The sequence below is a fragment of the Phoxinus phoxinus genome (assembly GCF_949152265.1).
Source record: "Phoxinus phoxinus genome assembly, chromosome: 16".
Taxonomy (NCBI): Eukaryota; Metazoa; Chordata; class Actinopteri; order Cypriniformes; family Leuciscidae; genus Phoxinus; species Phoxinus phoxinus.
The window spans coordinates 16,955,734-16,972,401 of NC_136891.1; the positions used below are offsets into that span (position 1 = coordinate 16,955,734).

General features: G+C 38.6%; 1 protein-coding gene across 4 annotated transcripts in view; it reads right to left on the reverse strand.

Annotated features, from left to right (window-relative positions):
• fynb (FYN proto-oncogene, Src family tyrosine kinase b) overlaps positions 1-16,290 on the reverse strand; it is a 77,194-nt gene extending 60,904 nt beyond the window's left edge. For 3 of the 4 annotated variants that reach the window (XM_079639283.1, XM_079639286.1, XM_079639282.1), the window contains exon 1: positions 15,978-16,288. The gene's annotated coding sequence lies outside the window, so the exon portion shown is untranslated. Of the gene's footprint in view, positions 1-15,977 lie in introns of all 4 variants that reach the window. The other variant, XM_079639287.1, reaches the window with a different exon arrangement.
• Positions 16,291-16,668: the final 378 nt, after the last annotated feature.

Sequence of the window (16,668 nt, forward strand, 5' to 3'; positions counted from 1 at the left end):
AAAACACTGCAAAACTGGTTGAACCAATGGCATGACTTTGGGGTGGGATTCATAGTTGCGTTTCCAAAAAGCTCTGTTAGCCAACAGTGGTCGTATGTTCTATCATTACCTTTGTTTCCTGAAACCATAGTTTCAACGAACATTCGCAAACAGCATCGCTAAGTTGTTTGGTTGGAACTACAGCTCAACCTGTGATAAGAAGCATAGTTTCGTGTTAGTATGACATGTGGACTTGAATAGATCATGCTCTTGAACAAAATAAGCAAGCCAGTGCTCCACACTAAATTCATAGTTATACGTTTCTACAACAATACCATGGTTAAGAATGCCTCATCGTGCAGAGCGGTTTAGTGGTTTTGTGATCGAGATGGGTCTGCAAGTAAATGCACTTGCTCTAAAGCTCACGCTGAGTGCGCACGGGAGCACATGCACAAAACAGTTTTGTAAAATTATATATCAATAATTTTAATTTGATCATATATCATTTTACAAAACTGTTTTGCACATGTGCTCCCGCGCGCGCTATTTCAGTCACAACACTGCAATCAGAGGACGCGCTGAAACCATCAACTCTCTGTTCTCTTCATTCATAACTCGTAGCCGACTGAGAAGGATATATTTGTTTAAATAGTTGTGCAACTGCGCAAACTTTGTTTTGAAGTTTAATGTTTGAGTTCCAGAGGAATTTGTGACTGTGCACCTGTTAAACCACATCAAAGTTTCGTAATTAATAAGTCCGTGCTCTTCCTCTTTTTTTTTCTCTCTTGTTTGCTGACTGATGAGGGGTCGCAGTGCCGTAGTGAAACGGTGTTTGTACATGTAGCCTATTTTTTAATAATAGTTGCAAGCAATCATAAAATACAGCAAGTTTTAAGCCCGTGCAGACCTCACTGCCATAGGCGCATAATTTCACTATCTTGCTGAAATCGGAATGTTTGACGGAGGTCCTTCTCCTTAGTTACAGTTGCTGAGCTAGGATTGGACGAGAACCGTTCGAGGGCGGGGTTTTGCGAACGGTCAATTGGTTCTTGCTGAAGCTCAAATGTGCTGCGTAACAAGAGAATGAACCTCATTGGTTCTTGCAGAAGAGAATGAACTTCATTGGTTTTCAATCACTGGAGCTGTGCAAAGTTCCTTCCTGCAGCGTATTTTTATGAATTCAACATTTAACCAATAGTAATACACTCAAAATGTAAAAAATATATACCATCTACTCAACAACAAAATATCGTTCTTTTAATTCAGCCAAGTGGTCAAGCCGTGACATATCGATCTTCTACTGGTCACACGTCTTCACATGATACGAATTTCTCAGGTCTGAGTTCACCAAACTGGAACTTTGAAATGCAGCGAAATGCGAAACTTTTCGTAGGGGCTTGCATTTCCTCTAACGCATTCGCATGCGTTTGGAAACGAAAAGTTACTCAGTTTTCAGGAAACTCCAATGTCTCCAAATCAAACTATCAATACTTTGATAGTTAAGCAACAAGTTACGTTTTTGAACTGTGAAATGTTTGGTATGTGAGCATGTTTGGTGGCACTAGTGATGCAAAAATTACACACTTCATCTACACACATCTCATCAATTCCACTACAGATTTTTCCAACAGAAATCAATAAAGTATATTTCTATCTCTACAGCCAACTCACAGATGGTTGTCTTTGTTCTGCTCTGTTCCTCAACATGTGAAATTTTACCTGCAGTATTAGAATAAAGTCTTTGACATTTACATTACACAGCGTTTGAATACAGACTCTAGAACATGTTTAGACTGCTATTGCAGGCAGGGCAGTTAAGGCGATGTCTGATGGCATAAGCACGCCTCTATGAGATGAGCCTCCTTTGTATGCTCAGAGAAAACATAGGGTGAGCAAAACAGGATGACATGACACTGCCTAGAAAAAAAAATAATCTCAACAAATTCTCCAGCTTAAAAGGTACAGCCCAGTCAGAACAGCAAGTGGAATAAACCCCCAGAATGTTTTGAACGGTCATCTGCATTTCCACGGTTACCTTTCCAGGGTTCTGCATGCTGATGTTGTGGCCAGCTGCTTCCTTTCCGAACACCAATGAAGTGATGCACATTATGGATATGGGTTCTCCTTTGTGCTAACCATTCACACAATTTATTTCAGCAAACCTCAAGAAGCATTGGGTTAATCGATTAATACCGGCAAAAAAAGCATTTAGAGATGGAACAAACAGGAACATGTGAAATCCAAACCGCTTTTGTGGTTAATGAGAATGTGACCGAATGTTCTGGAAGTGGTTTTGTGCAGTGTTTAAACAATTCCACCAGCAAATACCAACATAATGTTTTGTCAATGACAGAAAAATGTAACAAACTAATAGAATACCAAGCAGATCTTGATAACATGAAGAAAATGGTGCATGACTGTTTCCAAAACGATCTGTTTTAAAGGGGCGGATCCAATTAAGTGTAACTTAGCCGATTTTCCGCTTTGTATTACAACGTTTACTCGTTCTCACACCAGTTCCGAGGAGTTCGGAACGGAAGCAGCTGGCCACAACATCAGCATGCAGAACCCTGGAAAGGTAACCGTGGAAATGCAGATGACCGTTCTAAACATTATGTAGTTTTATTCCACTTGCTGTTCTGACTGGGTTGTACCTTTTAAGCTGGAGAATTTGTTGAGATTATTTTTTTTCAGTCATTATAATCTGAACACGCATCTGTATTCTGTATCAGTGTAGACAGATCAGTCATTATAATTTAACACGTATCTGTATACTGTATCAGTGTTAGTAACACTGATACACTGATACAGTATACAGATGTGTGTTCAGATTATAATGACTAACACTGTGTTAGTCATTATAATCTGAACACACATCTGTATACTGTATCAGTGTATCAGTGTTAGTCATTATAATCTGAACACACATCTGTATACTGTATCAGTGTTAGTCATTATAATCTGAACACACATCTGTATACTGTATCAGTGTAGACAGCGTCAGTCATTATAATCTGAACACACATCTGTATTCTGTATCAGTGTAGACAGATCAGTCATTATAATCTGAACACACATCTGTATACTGTGTCAGTGTATCAGTGTTAGTTATTATAATCTGAACACACATCTGTATACTGTATCAGTGTATCAGTGTTAGTCATTATAATCTGAACACACATCTGTATACTGTATCAGTGTTAGTCATTATAATCTGAACACACATCTGTATACTGTATCAGTGTAGACAGCGTCAGTCATTATAATCTGAACACACATCTGTATTCTGTATCAGTGTAGACAGATCAGTCATTATAATCTGAACACACATCTGTATACTGTATCAGTGTATCAGTGTTAGTCATTATAATCTGAACAGTGAACACACATCTGTATACTGTATCAGTGTATCAGTGTTAGTCATTATAATCTGAACACACATCTGTATACTGCATCAGTGTATCAGTGTTAGTCATTATAATCTGAACACACATCTGTATACTGTATCAGTGTTAGTCATTATAATCTGAACACACATCTGTATTCTGTATCAGTGTAGACAGATCAGTCATTATAATTTAACACACATCTGTATACTGTATCAGTGTAGACAGCGTCAGTCATTATAATCTGAACACACATCTATATAATGTATCAGTGTTAGTCATTATAATCTGAACACACATCAGTATACTGTATCAGTGTATCAGTGTTAGTCATTATAATCTGAACACACATCTGTATACTGTATCAGTGTTAGTCATTATAATCTGAACACACATCTGTATTCTGTATCAGTGTAGACAGATCAGTCATAATTTAACACACATCTGTATACTGTATCAGTGTAGACAGCGTCAGTCATTATAATCTGAACACACATCTGTAAACTGTATAAGTGTAGACAGCGTCAGTCATTATAATCTGAACACACATCTGTATACTGTATCTGTGTATCAGTGTCAGTCATTATAATCTGAACACACATCTGTATACTGCATCAGTGTAGACAGCGTCAGTCATTATAATATGAACACATCTGTATACTGTATCAGTGTAGACAGCGTCAGTCAATTATAATCTGAACACACATCTGTATACTGCATCAGTGTAGACAGCGTCAGTCATTATAATCTGAACACACAACTGTATACTGTATCAGTGTATCAGCGTCAGTCATTATAATCTGAACACACATCTGTATACTGTATCATTGTAGACAGCGTCAGCCATTATAATCTGAACACACATCTGTATACTGTATCAGTGTAGACAGCGTCAGTCATTATAATCTGAACACACATCTGTATACTGTACAGTGTAGACAGCGTCAGTCATTATAATTGATTCTGAACACACATCTGTATACTGTATCAGTGTAGAGTAGACAGCTTCAGTCATTATCATCTGAACACACATCTGTATACTGTATCAGTGTATCAGCGTCAGTCATCATTCAGGTCGTTACAAACTATAAATATCTTGGCATTGTACTGGACAACAAACTTAAATGGGACTCTTGGACTGATCTTCTGCACACTAAAACACAGCAAAGAATGTACTTCTTAAAGAAACTGCTTGTTTTTAATGTCAATAACAAAATGCTTCAGATGTTTTATACTGCTTTTATTGAAAGTGTTTTAACTAGAGGTCGACCGATAGTGGATTTTACCGATAACGATAGCTAGGTTGGGCCATACTTGCCGATAACCGATTAATGAACCGATAGTTATTAAAATTGATACTGGATAAAAACAAACATAACACTCCAAGTAAAACAGTGCTGAACTTTATTATAAAAATAAAAAAAACTGTATTGAACCATGAAAACATGCTAAATGAAATAAATATATAAATGTGAATAAATATTTAAGTCAATAAAAGACATCCATTCAAACTGAAACAAAAAGTAATACTCTAAATAACAAATAAAACCAGTTACATTCAAAATTTAACTATTTAACTGTTCTTTTCAAGCCAACTTAATTAATAAAAAAGTAACAAAATTTTTATTAAAGTGAAGATGAAAAAAAAAATCGAAATCGAATGCTTTTCTGATTCGTTTATGTTTCTGTCGGCTGTATGAACATATCAGTTTGCTTACGTCTCTAGCTTTAAATATGCAACTTCTCTGCATATTTAATGCATAAAAGTGACCAGCTGGATATGAACTAATGCAAATATAGAGGTAACAATTGTGACATTAAACATTCGGGTCGGACTTACGTTTATGTTTGTCAGTGTTTTAACCGCTTGAGGTACTACTAATGTTAGCGTCCTCTCAGCCTCGAAGGCAAACAAACATACTGTTGTGCTGTTCTTTCTCTACTAATGCAGCATTTAGTCAACAAATTTATCACTTTATAATGATATGACAATGTACTGTATACATACATTTGAGCTGTCGGTGCTTTAAACGCGCGTCTGATGTCAGCGCTCTCCACGCAGCATGTGCTCTCAGTGCAGCACGCAGCATCACGTGTCGAAATAAACAACACGAGGCACGAGTTTTTATTACACCTCTAGAGGCCGCTCTTGTACTGCATCATGCCAGCAGACCCTTCTCAGCTCTTACACTGTGTAATGAATGACAGCGCGCGCTTCTCAGCCGCTCCAGCAATGGACGCAACCAGGAAAAACTATCGGTATATATTTTTGCCGATAACGATAGTTCCACCAGTCAACAATCGGTGCCGATTAATCGGCAAAACCGATGAATCGGTCGACCTCTAGTTTTAACTTGCTGTATCATTTGTTGGTTCGGAAATGCCACACAAGCACAGAAAAACATAATCAGAAAAACAGTCACCACTGCTAGCAAGCTGCTTGGGATAACATTACCAAGCATTGAACACATCTACAAAGACAGAATGTTGAAAAAAGCCAATAACATTGTATGTGATCACACACACACCCATTAGCATCCCATTTTAATCTACTACCATCTAGGCGTCGTTTCTACCCACCTCTTATGACCAAGAACAGATCCAAATTTTATTTTGTACCGCAAGCCATTAAAGCCTTAAATCAATTGAAATAAGCTATCTGTCCGGCTGGCATTGTTAGACCCAAGGGTGTATAGTGTATTATTATAGTTATTAGCCTATGTATTTTAGTGTTTTGTAGTGCATTGTATTGTTTGTGTCATATAGTACCTTGCGACTGCACCGCAAACCCAATTGCCCCACGGGGACAATAAAGTTCTTCTACTACTCATTATAATCTGAACACATCAGTATACTGTACAGTGTAGACAGCGTCAGTCATTATAATCTGAACACATCTGTATCCTGCCTCGCTGTGACTGCTGCTGCGAGTTTGTTTGCTGCGTTTAAGCCTCGTATTAGCTTCGTATTTCTTTCCGTTTTGAACCATCATTTATTATAAATTCTAGTTGTTTATACTACTAAATACAGCTTACTCAACATCTCAGATTAACCCGACATTGCTAGCTTCCGTTATTGTCAGCACAACACGCTAACTCGCTAGCCTTTTAACGCACCACCCGTGCGCTCAGTTATTTATTTTTCTCTCGCGCGCCCGCGCCTTTGAGTTCATAAAAGCCCAGGTGAGTAAGAATCAGTCAACAAACACGGTGAGTAATGTCTTCTCCTGTTATTGTCACCTGCACTTCATGTCACATGTTTACCATAGCCTTCTCTGTCGGCAATATAGGATTTATATGTGATAAATGCAAGGAGACAGTCAGGCTGACGGAGAAGATTTCAGAACTAGAGACACGCATCCAAACTTTAATCGAGAATAGTAAGAAGAGTGCTAGAGCTTTAGATACTATTTTGGATGCGCCTAGCCTAGTTAATTCTTTACATGAGTCGGTTCCGGCTGAAGTAGAGCCCGTGCAACAGGGCAGATGGGTGACAGTGAGAGATCGCTCTAGTCGCGGATCAAAAAACCACTTTTCCGTTCCGATAACAAATCGATTTGCCCCGCTCAGTGAAACACCCACTGAGAATTATTCTGATTGTGCCCTAGTTATTGGCGATTCTATTACACGGAACGTGAAAATAGAGACACCAGCCACCATAGTCACATGTTTGCCGGGAGCCAGAGCGCCTGACATCAAAGCAAATTTAAAAGTGCTGGCTAATGCTAAACGTAAATTCTCTAAGATTATTATTCACGTCGGCACTAATGATGTTCGACTCCGCCAGTCGGAGATCACCAAAATTAATATTAAAGAGGTGTGAGTACTTGCAAGTACGATGTCAAGCACTGTAATTTGCTCTGGCCCCCTTCCTGTTCACCGGAGTGATGAGATAGTTTGTAGATTGTGTTCACTCAATGGCTGGCTGTCTGGGTGGTGTCCACAAAATAATATAGAATTCATAGACAATTGGAAAAGTTTTTGGGGCAAACCTGGCCTGTTGAAAAGAGATTGTATTCATCCCTCCTGGGATGGTGCTGCTCTTCTCTCTAGTAATTTGGCTCATAGTCTTAGAGATAAAACATGACAATCTGGGCCTCAGGTCAGGAAGCAGACAGACTGGCTTAACCAACCGTCTGCTAGCGGCCTCACGTCACCAAGGTCAGATAAATCCCATCACATAGAGCCTCTTTCACCTAGATATCATCATATAGAGACTGTGTCTGTTCCCCGAACTTGGAAATCCAAAATGCGTTCAAACCCATCTAAGGTTAAAAATTTAATTGATCTTCAACAAATAAAAAACAGATATAATACAAAAGAGCAAATAATAAAGCTTGGGTTGCTGAATATTCGATCTCTTACTTCAAAAGCGCTAATAGTTAATGATATGATTACAGATTATAACCTAGATGTGCTGTGTTTAACAGAAACCTGGCTAAAACCAAACGATTACTTTGCTTTAAATGAGTCAACCCCACAAGATTACGGTTATAAACATGAACCTCGTCTGAAACGCAAAGGAGGAGGTGTTGCTGTAATTTATAGTAATATTTTCAAAACCACTAAGAAATCTAGTTGTAAATATAATTCTTTTGAAGTGTTGGTGCTTAATGTAAAAATATATAGTGTAAACGATAAATCACGTTTGAAAATTCTGCTGGCTACTGTATACAGGCCACCAGGGCACCATACAGACTTTATCAAAGAATTTGCGGACTCTCTATCAGAATTAGTATTGGCTGCAGATAAAGTACTAATTGTTGGTGACTTTAATATACACATAGATAATGAAAAAGATGCATTGGGATTGGCATTTAAAGACATTATAAACTAAATTGGAGTTAGAAAACACGTGTCAGGACCGACTCATTGTCGTAATCATACTCTACAACAACAACAAACTTTATTTATAAAGCACTTTTAACACAATGCAAATTGATCCAAAGTGCTGTACATAGTGCATAACAGGACTACACTAGAACATCAATTACAAGTTTCCGAAAGCTAAAGAATAAAAATATGTTTTCAGAGTAGATTTAAAAATGTCCAATGAAGGAGCAGACCTCACATGATAAGGCAGAGCATTCCAAAGCTTGGGTCCAGCCACAGAAAAGGCCCGATCACCCTTTAATTTGTAGCGACTTCGTGACACATTTAAAAGCAAGTGATTTAAAGATCTAAGTGCCCTAGCAGGACAGTATGGCACAATAAGATCACAAATATATATTGGTGCACAGCCAGACAATGCCTTATAAACAAACATAAGGATCTTAAAATCAACTCGAAACTTAATAGGAAGCCAGTGAAGGGATGCCAAAACAGGAGAAATATGATCCCTCTTCCTAGTCCCAGTTAAAAGTCTTGCAGCTGCATTTTGTACAATTTGTAAACGAGATAGTGAAGATTGAGGAAGACCACAATAAAGAGAGTTGCAATAGTCTAATCGTGATGTTACAAATGCATGAATTGCAACTTCTAAGTCTTTGCTTGAGAGAATGTTCTTCAACTTTGCAATCGATCTTAAATGGAAAAAGCTTCCTCTAATAACAGCACTAATTTGTTTATCAAAAAATAGTGAAGAGTCAAAGATCACTCCCAGATTTGTTTGCGCACATTTGTTGAGAGAGGACCTAACTGGCCATACTCTAGATCTAATACTATCACATGGAATAGATGTTGATGCCGATGAAATACTGCAGCAGAGCGATGACATCTCAGATCACTATCTAGTCTCGTGTAAATTACATTTAGCCAAGGCTGCAAAGCCGACTCCGTGTTATAAATATGTTAGACCGATCACTTCTGCCACTAAAGATTGCTTTATCAATAATCTTCCTAATCAGTTTCATCATCTCAGCATCCAGGATAGCTTAGAAGAACTTGATATTGCAACAGAAACGTTTAACTCTCTCTTTTCCAGCACTTTAGACACAGTTGCTCCGCTGCGCTTAAAGAAGATTAAAGAACATAGTCCAACGCCGTGGCACAACGAGCACACTCAGGCCCTTAAGAGAGCAGCCAGAAAAATGGAGCGCAACTGGAAGAAAACAAAACTAGAGGTGTTTCGGATTTCATGGAAGGAGAGCTCGATTGCTTACAGAGAGGCTTTAAAAGCTGCTAGATCTGCTTATTTTTCAACCCTATTAGAAGAAAATAAACATAATCCTAGGTATTTATTTGAAACAGTGGCTAAACTAACGAAAAAGAAAGCTTTAAGCCCAGAAGTTTCCAAGCAACACAGCAGTAATGACTTTATGAACTTCTTCACTTATAAGATCGATAATATTAGGGACAAAATTATAACTATGCAACCGTCTAATACTGTATCGCATCAGGAAGTGCATTGTAGTCTCCCTGAGGGAAAATTTGATTCATTCATTGCTATAGGAGAGGAAGAATTTTGCAAACTCGTACCAACTAAGCTGCTGAAAGAGATGCTTCCAGATGTCATAGATCCTCTTCTTAATATCATTAATTCGTCTTTGTCTCTAGGATACGTACCAAAAACCTTTAAGCTAGCTATGATTAAACCGCTTGTTAAAAAACAGCCACTTGATCCTACAAAACTAGTCAATTACAGGCCGATCTCTAATCTGCCATTTCTGTCAAAGATATTAGAAAAAGCAGTATCCTCACAACTGTGTTCCTTTCTTGAAAGAAATTATATCTGCGAGGATTTTCAGTCCGGATTTAGACCGTACCATAGTACCGAGACAGCTCTCGTTAGAGTCACAAATGATTTGCTCTTATCATCCGATCGTGGTTGTATCTCTCTATTAGTATTACTTGATCTTAGTGCTGCATTTGACACCATTGACCACAACATCCTTTTAAATAGACTCGAACATTATGTTGGCATTAGTGGAATTGCACTAGCATGGTTTAAATCATACTTATCTGACCGTTATCAGTTTGTAGCAGTAAATGAAGAGATGTCTTATCGATCACAAGTTCAGTATGGCGTACCACAAGGCTCAGTACTAGGACCGCTGCTGTTCACTCTGTATATGCTACCATTAGGAGATATCATTAGGAAACATGGAATTAGCTTTCACTGTTATGCCGACGATACTCAGCTGTATATTTCTTCAAAATTTAACGAAACCTACCAATTCACAAAATTAACGGAATGCATAGCTGATATAAAAAATTGGATGACTAGTAATTTCCTACAACTAAATTCAGAAAAAACAGAGATTCTAATTATTGGACAAAAAACTTCCACACGTAATAAGTACTGTCTAACACTTGATGGCTGCTCTGTTAAGTCTTCGTCGTCGGTTAGGAACCTGGGTGTGCTCTTTGATACCAATCTTTCATTTGAAAGTCATGTGTCTAGTATCTGTAAAACCGCTTTCTTCCATCTTAAAAATATATCTAAATTACGTCATATGCTCTCAATGAATAATGCAGAACAATTAGTTCATGCGTTTATGACCTCAAGGCTAGATTATTGTAATGCTCTACTGGGTGGTTGCCCTGCACGCTTAATAAACAAACTACAGCTAGTTCAAAACGCAGCAGCTCGAGTTCTTACTAGAACCAGGAAGTATGACCACCTGTTCTGTCAACACTGCATTGGCTGCCTATTAAACATCGTATAAATTTTAAAATATTGCTGATCACTTACAAAGCACTAAATGGTTTAGCTCCGCAGTACTTGAGTGAGCTCTTAACGCATTATAGTCCTTCACGTCTACTGCGATCTTAAAATTCCGGCCAGTTAATAATACCTAGAATATCAAAATCGACTGCTGGCGGTAGATCCTTTTCCTACTTGGCACCAAAACTTTGGAACAGTCTTCCTACCATTGTCCGGGAAGCAGACACACTCTGTCAGTTCAAATCTAGACTAAAAACACATCTCTTCGGCCTAGCATACACATAACACATTATAGACTTTTATAATTAGGCTGCATAGTTTAGAACAGCTGGGACCGGGAACACTTCCCGTAAATCCTGATGTACTTGGTACATCATAAGAAGGATGGCGTCTACGCTAATATTAGTCTCTCTGTCTATCCCGAGGTTTACCGCTGTCCACCGGAACCAGGCCGTATCCAGATCTGATGAAGGACCAGCGCCAGGACACGACGACGCCGCTGACCTGAAGTGTCAACCAGTCTCTCCTCCTCTCCACTCCGACTTCAACCAACCGGAACTGGACAAATACTCTGATTCATTCTGAACTTCATACACTGTTCACTCATTGGCCAGAGGAGAACTGGCCCCCGACTGAGCCTGGGTTCTCCCAAGGTTTTTTTCTCCATTCTGTCACCTTATGGAGTTTTGGTTCCTTGCCGCTGTTGCCTTACCTTCTGGCTTGCTTAGTTGGGGACATTTAATATTCAACAATATTATAGATCTGCCTTAAAGGTGGACGATGATGAAATAGTTTTTTGTATTATTTTCATGTTATCACTGTGAAGCTGCTTTGATACAATCTGTATTGTAAAAAGCGCTATATAAATAAAGGTGACTTGACTTGACTGTACAGTGTAGACAGTGTCAGTCATTATAATCTGAACACATCTGTATACTGTACAGTGTAGACAGTGTCAGTCATTATAATCTGAACACATCTGTATACTGTACAGTGTCAGTCATTATAATCTGAACACATCTGTATACTGTACAGTGTAGACAGTGTCAGTCATTATAATGGGCTCTATTTGCTTTTGATGCAACGGTCACATCCAGTGTAGGCAAATGTCAACCATTAAGCGACTGAACGGCAGTGGGCGGGGGCCTATGGTAGGGGTGTGCGATATTACGATTTTTGATCGTGGACGATTAAAATGTCTCCACGATCTGCTTTTGAAGAAATATCGTAGGATCGTGCATTTTATCAGTTTGCATGTCTGGCGCCTCCGTCTCAACATACTGTACAGCGCGACGTATATCCACATGAAATGCAGAGGAACGGGACACTGTAGTTCATAAAAAGTAATTATTTGCATGTGGTTTAAAGCCTTGCCGGTTAAACATGTCATTCGCTGCTGATGTGCTGTTCTAGCGAGCGCTTTTCTAACGGGCGCTTTTCTGAGCGCAAACACCTGACGCGCACATGCACTAAAAGCCTGTCTACAGCGTCTGATTACTGGGCTTAGTTATCTTTTGAGTCTTATTGCGCTAATACACACAAGGTTTACATAAACAAAGTTGGTTATGTCTACAGTGAAAGAACAATAGTAAAAATTAAGAAAAAATTTGCTTGTCAAATGCGTGTAGACTCGTCGCGGGCAGATCTTAAAGTGACAGTAGCCCTAATAGTAAACATGCAGTCGCTTGTCCTTAAAGGGATAGTTACCCAAAAATAAAAATTCTGTCATTATTTACTCACTCTCTAATGTTGTTCCAAACCTGTATTAATTTCTTTCTTGTGCTGAACCCAAAATAAGATATTTTGAGGAGTGTGGCTAACCGGGCGGTTGCTGGTCCCCATTGATTACCATAGTAGGAAAAAACTATTATGGAAGTCACTGGGGTACATCAACTGTTTGTTTACCCACATTCCTCCAAATAACTTTTATTTTCAACAGAAGAGGGAGACTTATTCGGGTTTAAAACGGCTTGAGAGAATTACAATTTTTGGGAGAACTATCCCTGTTAATAAAATAACAAAATACAAAGAGCATCTCACTCACTCTTGACTGAGAACTTTAATAGTAGCTTTAATAAGAATCAATGTAAAATTTATACAGTGAAGTCTATATTTTCATATTTGTTCATTTAATTACTTTCTTCAATGCTGTTAAATAAACCTACAGCTGAAAAAATAAAACACTGTTTATTTAATTTGTATATTAAGTTGTGTATGTGTATCTTTGTTCTTAATTTTGAATAACAAAGACAATGTTATTGGCCTAAATGTCTGCCATTCTTTTTTATTTTATAGTTTGTTACCTAAGGCTTTGTTTTTAAAATAGGGACATTAGTTTGGCTGTGATGCTCAGTCACTTGCAAAATAGTAAAACCAACATGAAAAGGAATCGTGATAAAATCGTGAATCGTGATTTTCCGGAAAAAAATCGTGATATGATATTTTTGCCATATCGCCCACCCCTAGCCTATGGTGTGATGATGTGTAACTATTTGTCAATAGGCTTGTTCGACTTGAACCGGCGCTGCACAGACTGATCGGTTTATGACATCAAAGTACCGCGAGAGTGATTGAAAAGCATACGGAGACGTCTGCTCTCTAATCGCTCTCGCGGTACTTTGATGTCTTTCACCGATCGGTCTGTGCAGGTTCAAGTCGAACAAGCCTGATGTCTTGCTCTGGAGGCAATCATGTCAAAATGTATTTGCCTGTGTGACATCACAAACCCCACAACATCCATATAAACAGTTTTTTGGAGCTTGGCTAAATTAATACTTTGTTTATAATGAGGAGGACGTTTTATGCCCTGAAGCTTACAGGATGTTTTACTCGCACAAAAACCTCTTATATGTCAAAAGATCAAGGAAAATCTGATTTCACATGTCATTATCCTACTTAGTTACTACTTCTCCATTCTCCAGGGAAAGAGAGAGAAAGGCAGAGAAAGACATTATGTGTGTGATTTCCACCAACCCCGAAATAGATGCCACACATCCCACTAAGGTTAAGCCTACTTAATTTTTCCAGATGGAACAGTTAGTGTGTATGATTTGTAGGAGGGTTATAGTGTGTCGCTGTGTGAAGGTTCATGAGTGCATCCAGTTCTGATAATGATGGAAAAGAATGAATAATACAAAAGCAAGAATCAAGACTACGTGCCTGGCTGACACAGACAGCCCACCAATTACTGTAGGCTTCCTACCTAGACAACATTCTTGGGGATCATGCACCACAAAAATGCTCTCTATGTAGGCAGCATATGGATTCAGGAGACTTGAAATAAATGCACATAATGCTCAAAAATGTTATCCAGACATGTAGTCTTGAGCATTATTTTCACAGTTGAACTGATGTTTTAAGAAGAACACCACATATAGTCAAGTCAAGTCACCTTTACAGCAGCTCTAGAATAAAGTTATTGTCCAGCTAAACTTCCGTTGTAAAAATCATTAGTTATTTAGGGGCCGCTTACCGTACCGCACCGTTTTAACTCAAAACGGAAAACTTTTAATGCGTTCTGGTAGTTCATTTGCACGACAACAGTGTTTGGTGGCTCGAGAACGCAAACTTTGAAGTAGGTTCCAAGGTGCAAGTTTTGAAAGATTTATAAAAAACTTTATCATCTCCGAGTAAACTTCAAAAACGTAAATCTGTGAAAACAGTGCACCATGTATATTATGCATTTAGTCTATAGATATGCACGCTTCAATATATATATGTGTGCAGGTGCGTAGACTTTCTTTAGAAAGTGACATCGCCAAATTACTTGTCTGGCCTGGATAATACAAAGTTTTTAGTTGTTTCCGCAGATCCATGCGAACTGGAATCATTTTGATAACATGTTATCTGTACAGATGTAAAGGGAAGGAGGGCTTCACAGGGGAGAGACTAGTTGACTTCAGGATTGCATCAGGGTAATAGTGTTGACGTATTTTCTATTGAAACTGGAAAATAACTTTGTGGTTCCAGAGTGAGTCAAATGACATTTACAGCTCAGGTAATTACTGCAAAAATCTGTATCCAAAGTGTACATGAGCAAAGAAGAATTTAAATTGCATACGGAGTAACTGCCATAGAGTTGAATGAGAATTTGAGCAGGGGACGTTAGTTAGGGACAGTCTAGGGAGCATTAAACTGGACACAAATTTGAATACACCCATTAATGTCATACGAGTCATCTATATTTTTGCATACAGCATACAGAACATGGTCTCAGTAACACACATGTACTGAATGCCACAAAACTCCAAAAGTACCCATATTGAGTCTGGGAGCACTGTGACTCTTCATGATGTATCACTGCTTGTGTTTCGGAATTCCAGACGGGTTTATTATAGACACTAGAATGACTATATTTGATTTTACTTTGAAAACACTTTTTCTTTCAAGAGTTCAAGACCACTACTAGTCCACTTGATCACTGATCCACTTGATCTAGACCAAGGTATGTCAGTACTGTGTCTAAAAATGTAAGTTACACAAAAATAACTTCTTGGCTGTATAGAAACCATATCACACACACAAATAGGCACAGGGAGTATTTAAGCACACATTAACAAAAGAACAAATTAATAAAATAAAAAAATGTCAACGATGTAATGATGACCCATTTAATACAGTTTAAGCAACAAGCAACAGAGTAGGCGTTAATAAACAAATGTTGAGCTGCAGCAGGAGAGGTTTTCTGATCTGAAGTGAAGGATGAGGACTGCAGGTTTATGCCGACACAGCAGAATAACAGGTCAGGACCGTGAGCAAACTAAATATCGGTCACATCTAAAAATATCAGAAAGATAAAGACAACATTGTGTCTGCAGTGCGTTACAAATCACTGCATAGAACAAAAATCACAACTGCAGCATCCTTAGTGCAAATCCCATAGACTATCAATGTGTAGCCTACGTTTATGTAGAGAATGAGTGCATGTATTGAAATTCAATAGATGGTGAGCACGCTTTCATTTCAAATCAACGTTACCACAATAACCAATAAAAACAATGCTCTTACCCAGACGATAGCCTAAAGTCCTGTCTTTTTGTTCTCCATGGTACACAACCCAATCATAAAGATTTCCGTGGTGGTGTAAAGTACAGCAGATGAACAGGGATCGGCGAGTAAAACGCGTTTTCAGCAGGATATCATTCACTGCTCCGAGCGGCTGGCTGATGATGATGATGATGGCGCAGCGGCAGTATAATGAAACTCAATGGCGCTGCGTTTTGATTGACAGCTCCTTCAGCCAAAAGAATGCTCTGGATCGCGTTCAACATGAGCTCGAGCATTTCATTGGCTGATGAAGCTGTCAATCAGCCCCACCCGGGGGTTTGTAAACACAAGGGTACGCGAAAGGACTGAACCAAACACGCCGGCCGACTGACACACGAGTCTTTTTATGACTCTTCGTTAATGGTTTTCATGTCAGTTTGGAAGTGTTTTAATTTTAATAATTTACAACGAATGGTGGATCGAAAACGATCCGTTCATTAAGGAATTGTATCGAAATGAGGTCGCCTCCTTCTGCGACAAAGTCCAATGTATCTGCTAATGCATTAGGCTAATGTCTAAACTGTATGGGGTACTGCAGCAGCATCCCCTGTCTTCACAGGATTGTAAATGCAACGCAAATGTTTGTTAATTTGCATTTAATAATTTTTAGCATTTAGTCATTTATTTGTTATAAACCTCTTTAAGTTGGCTT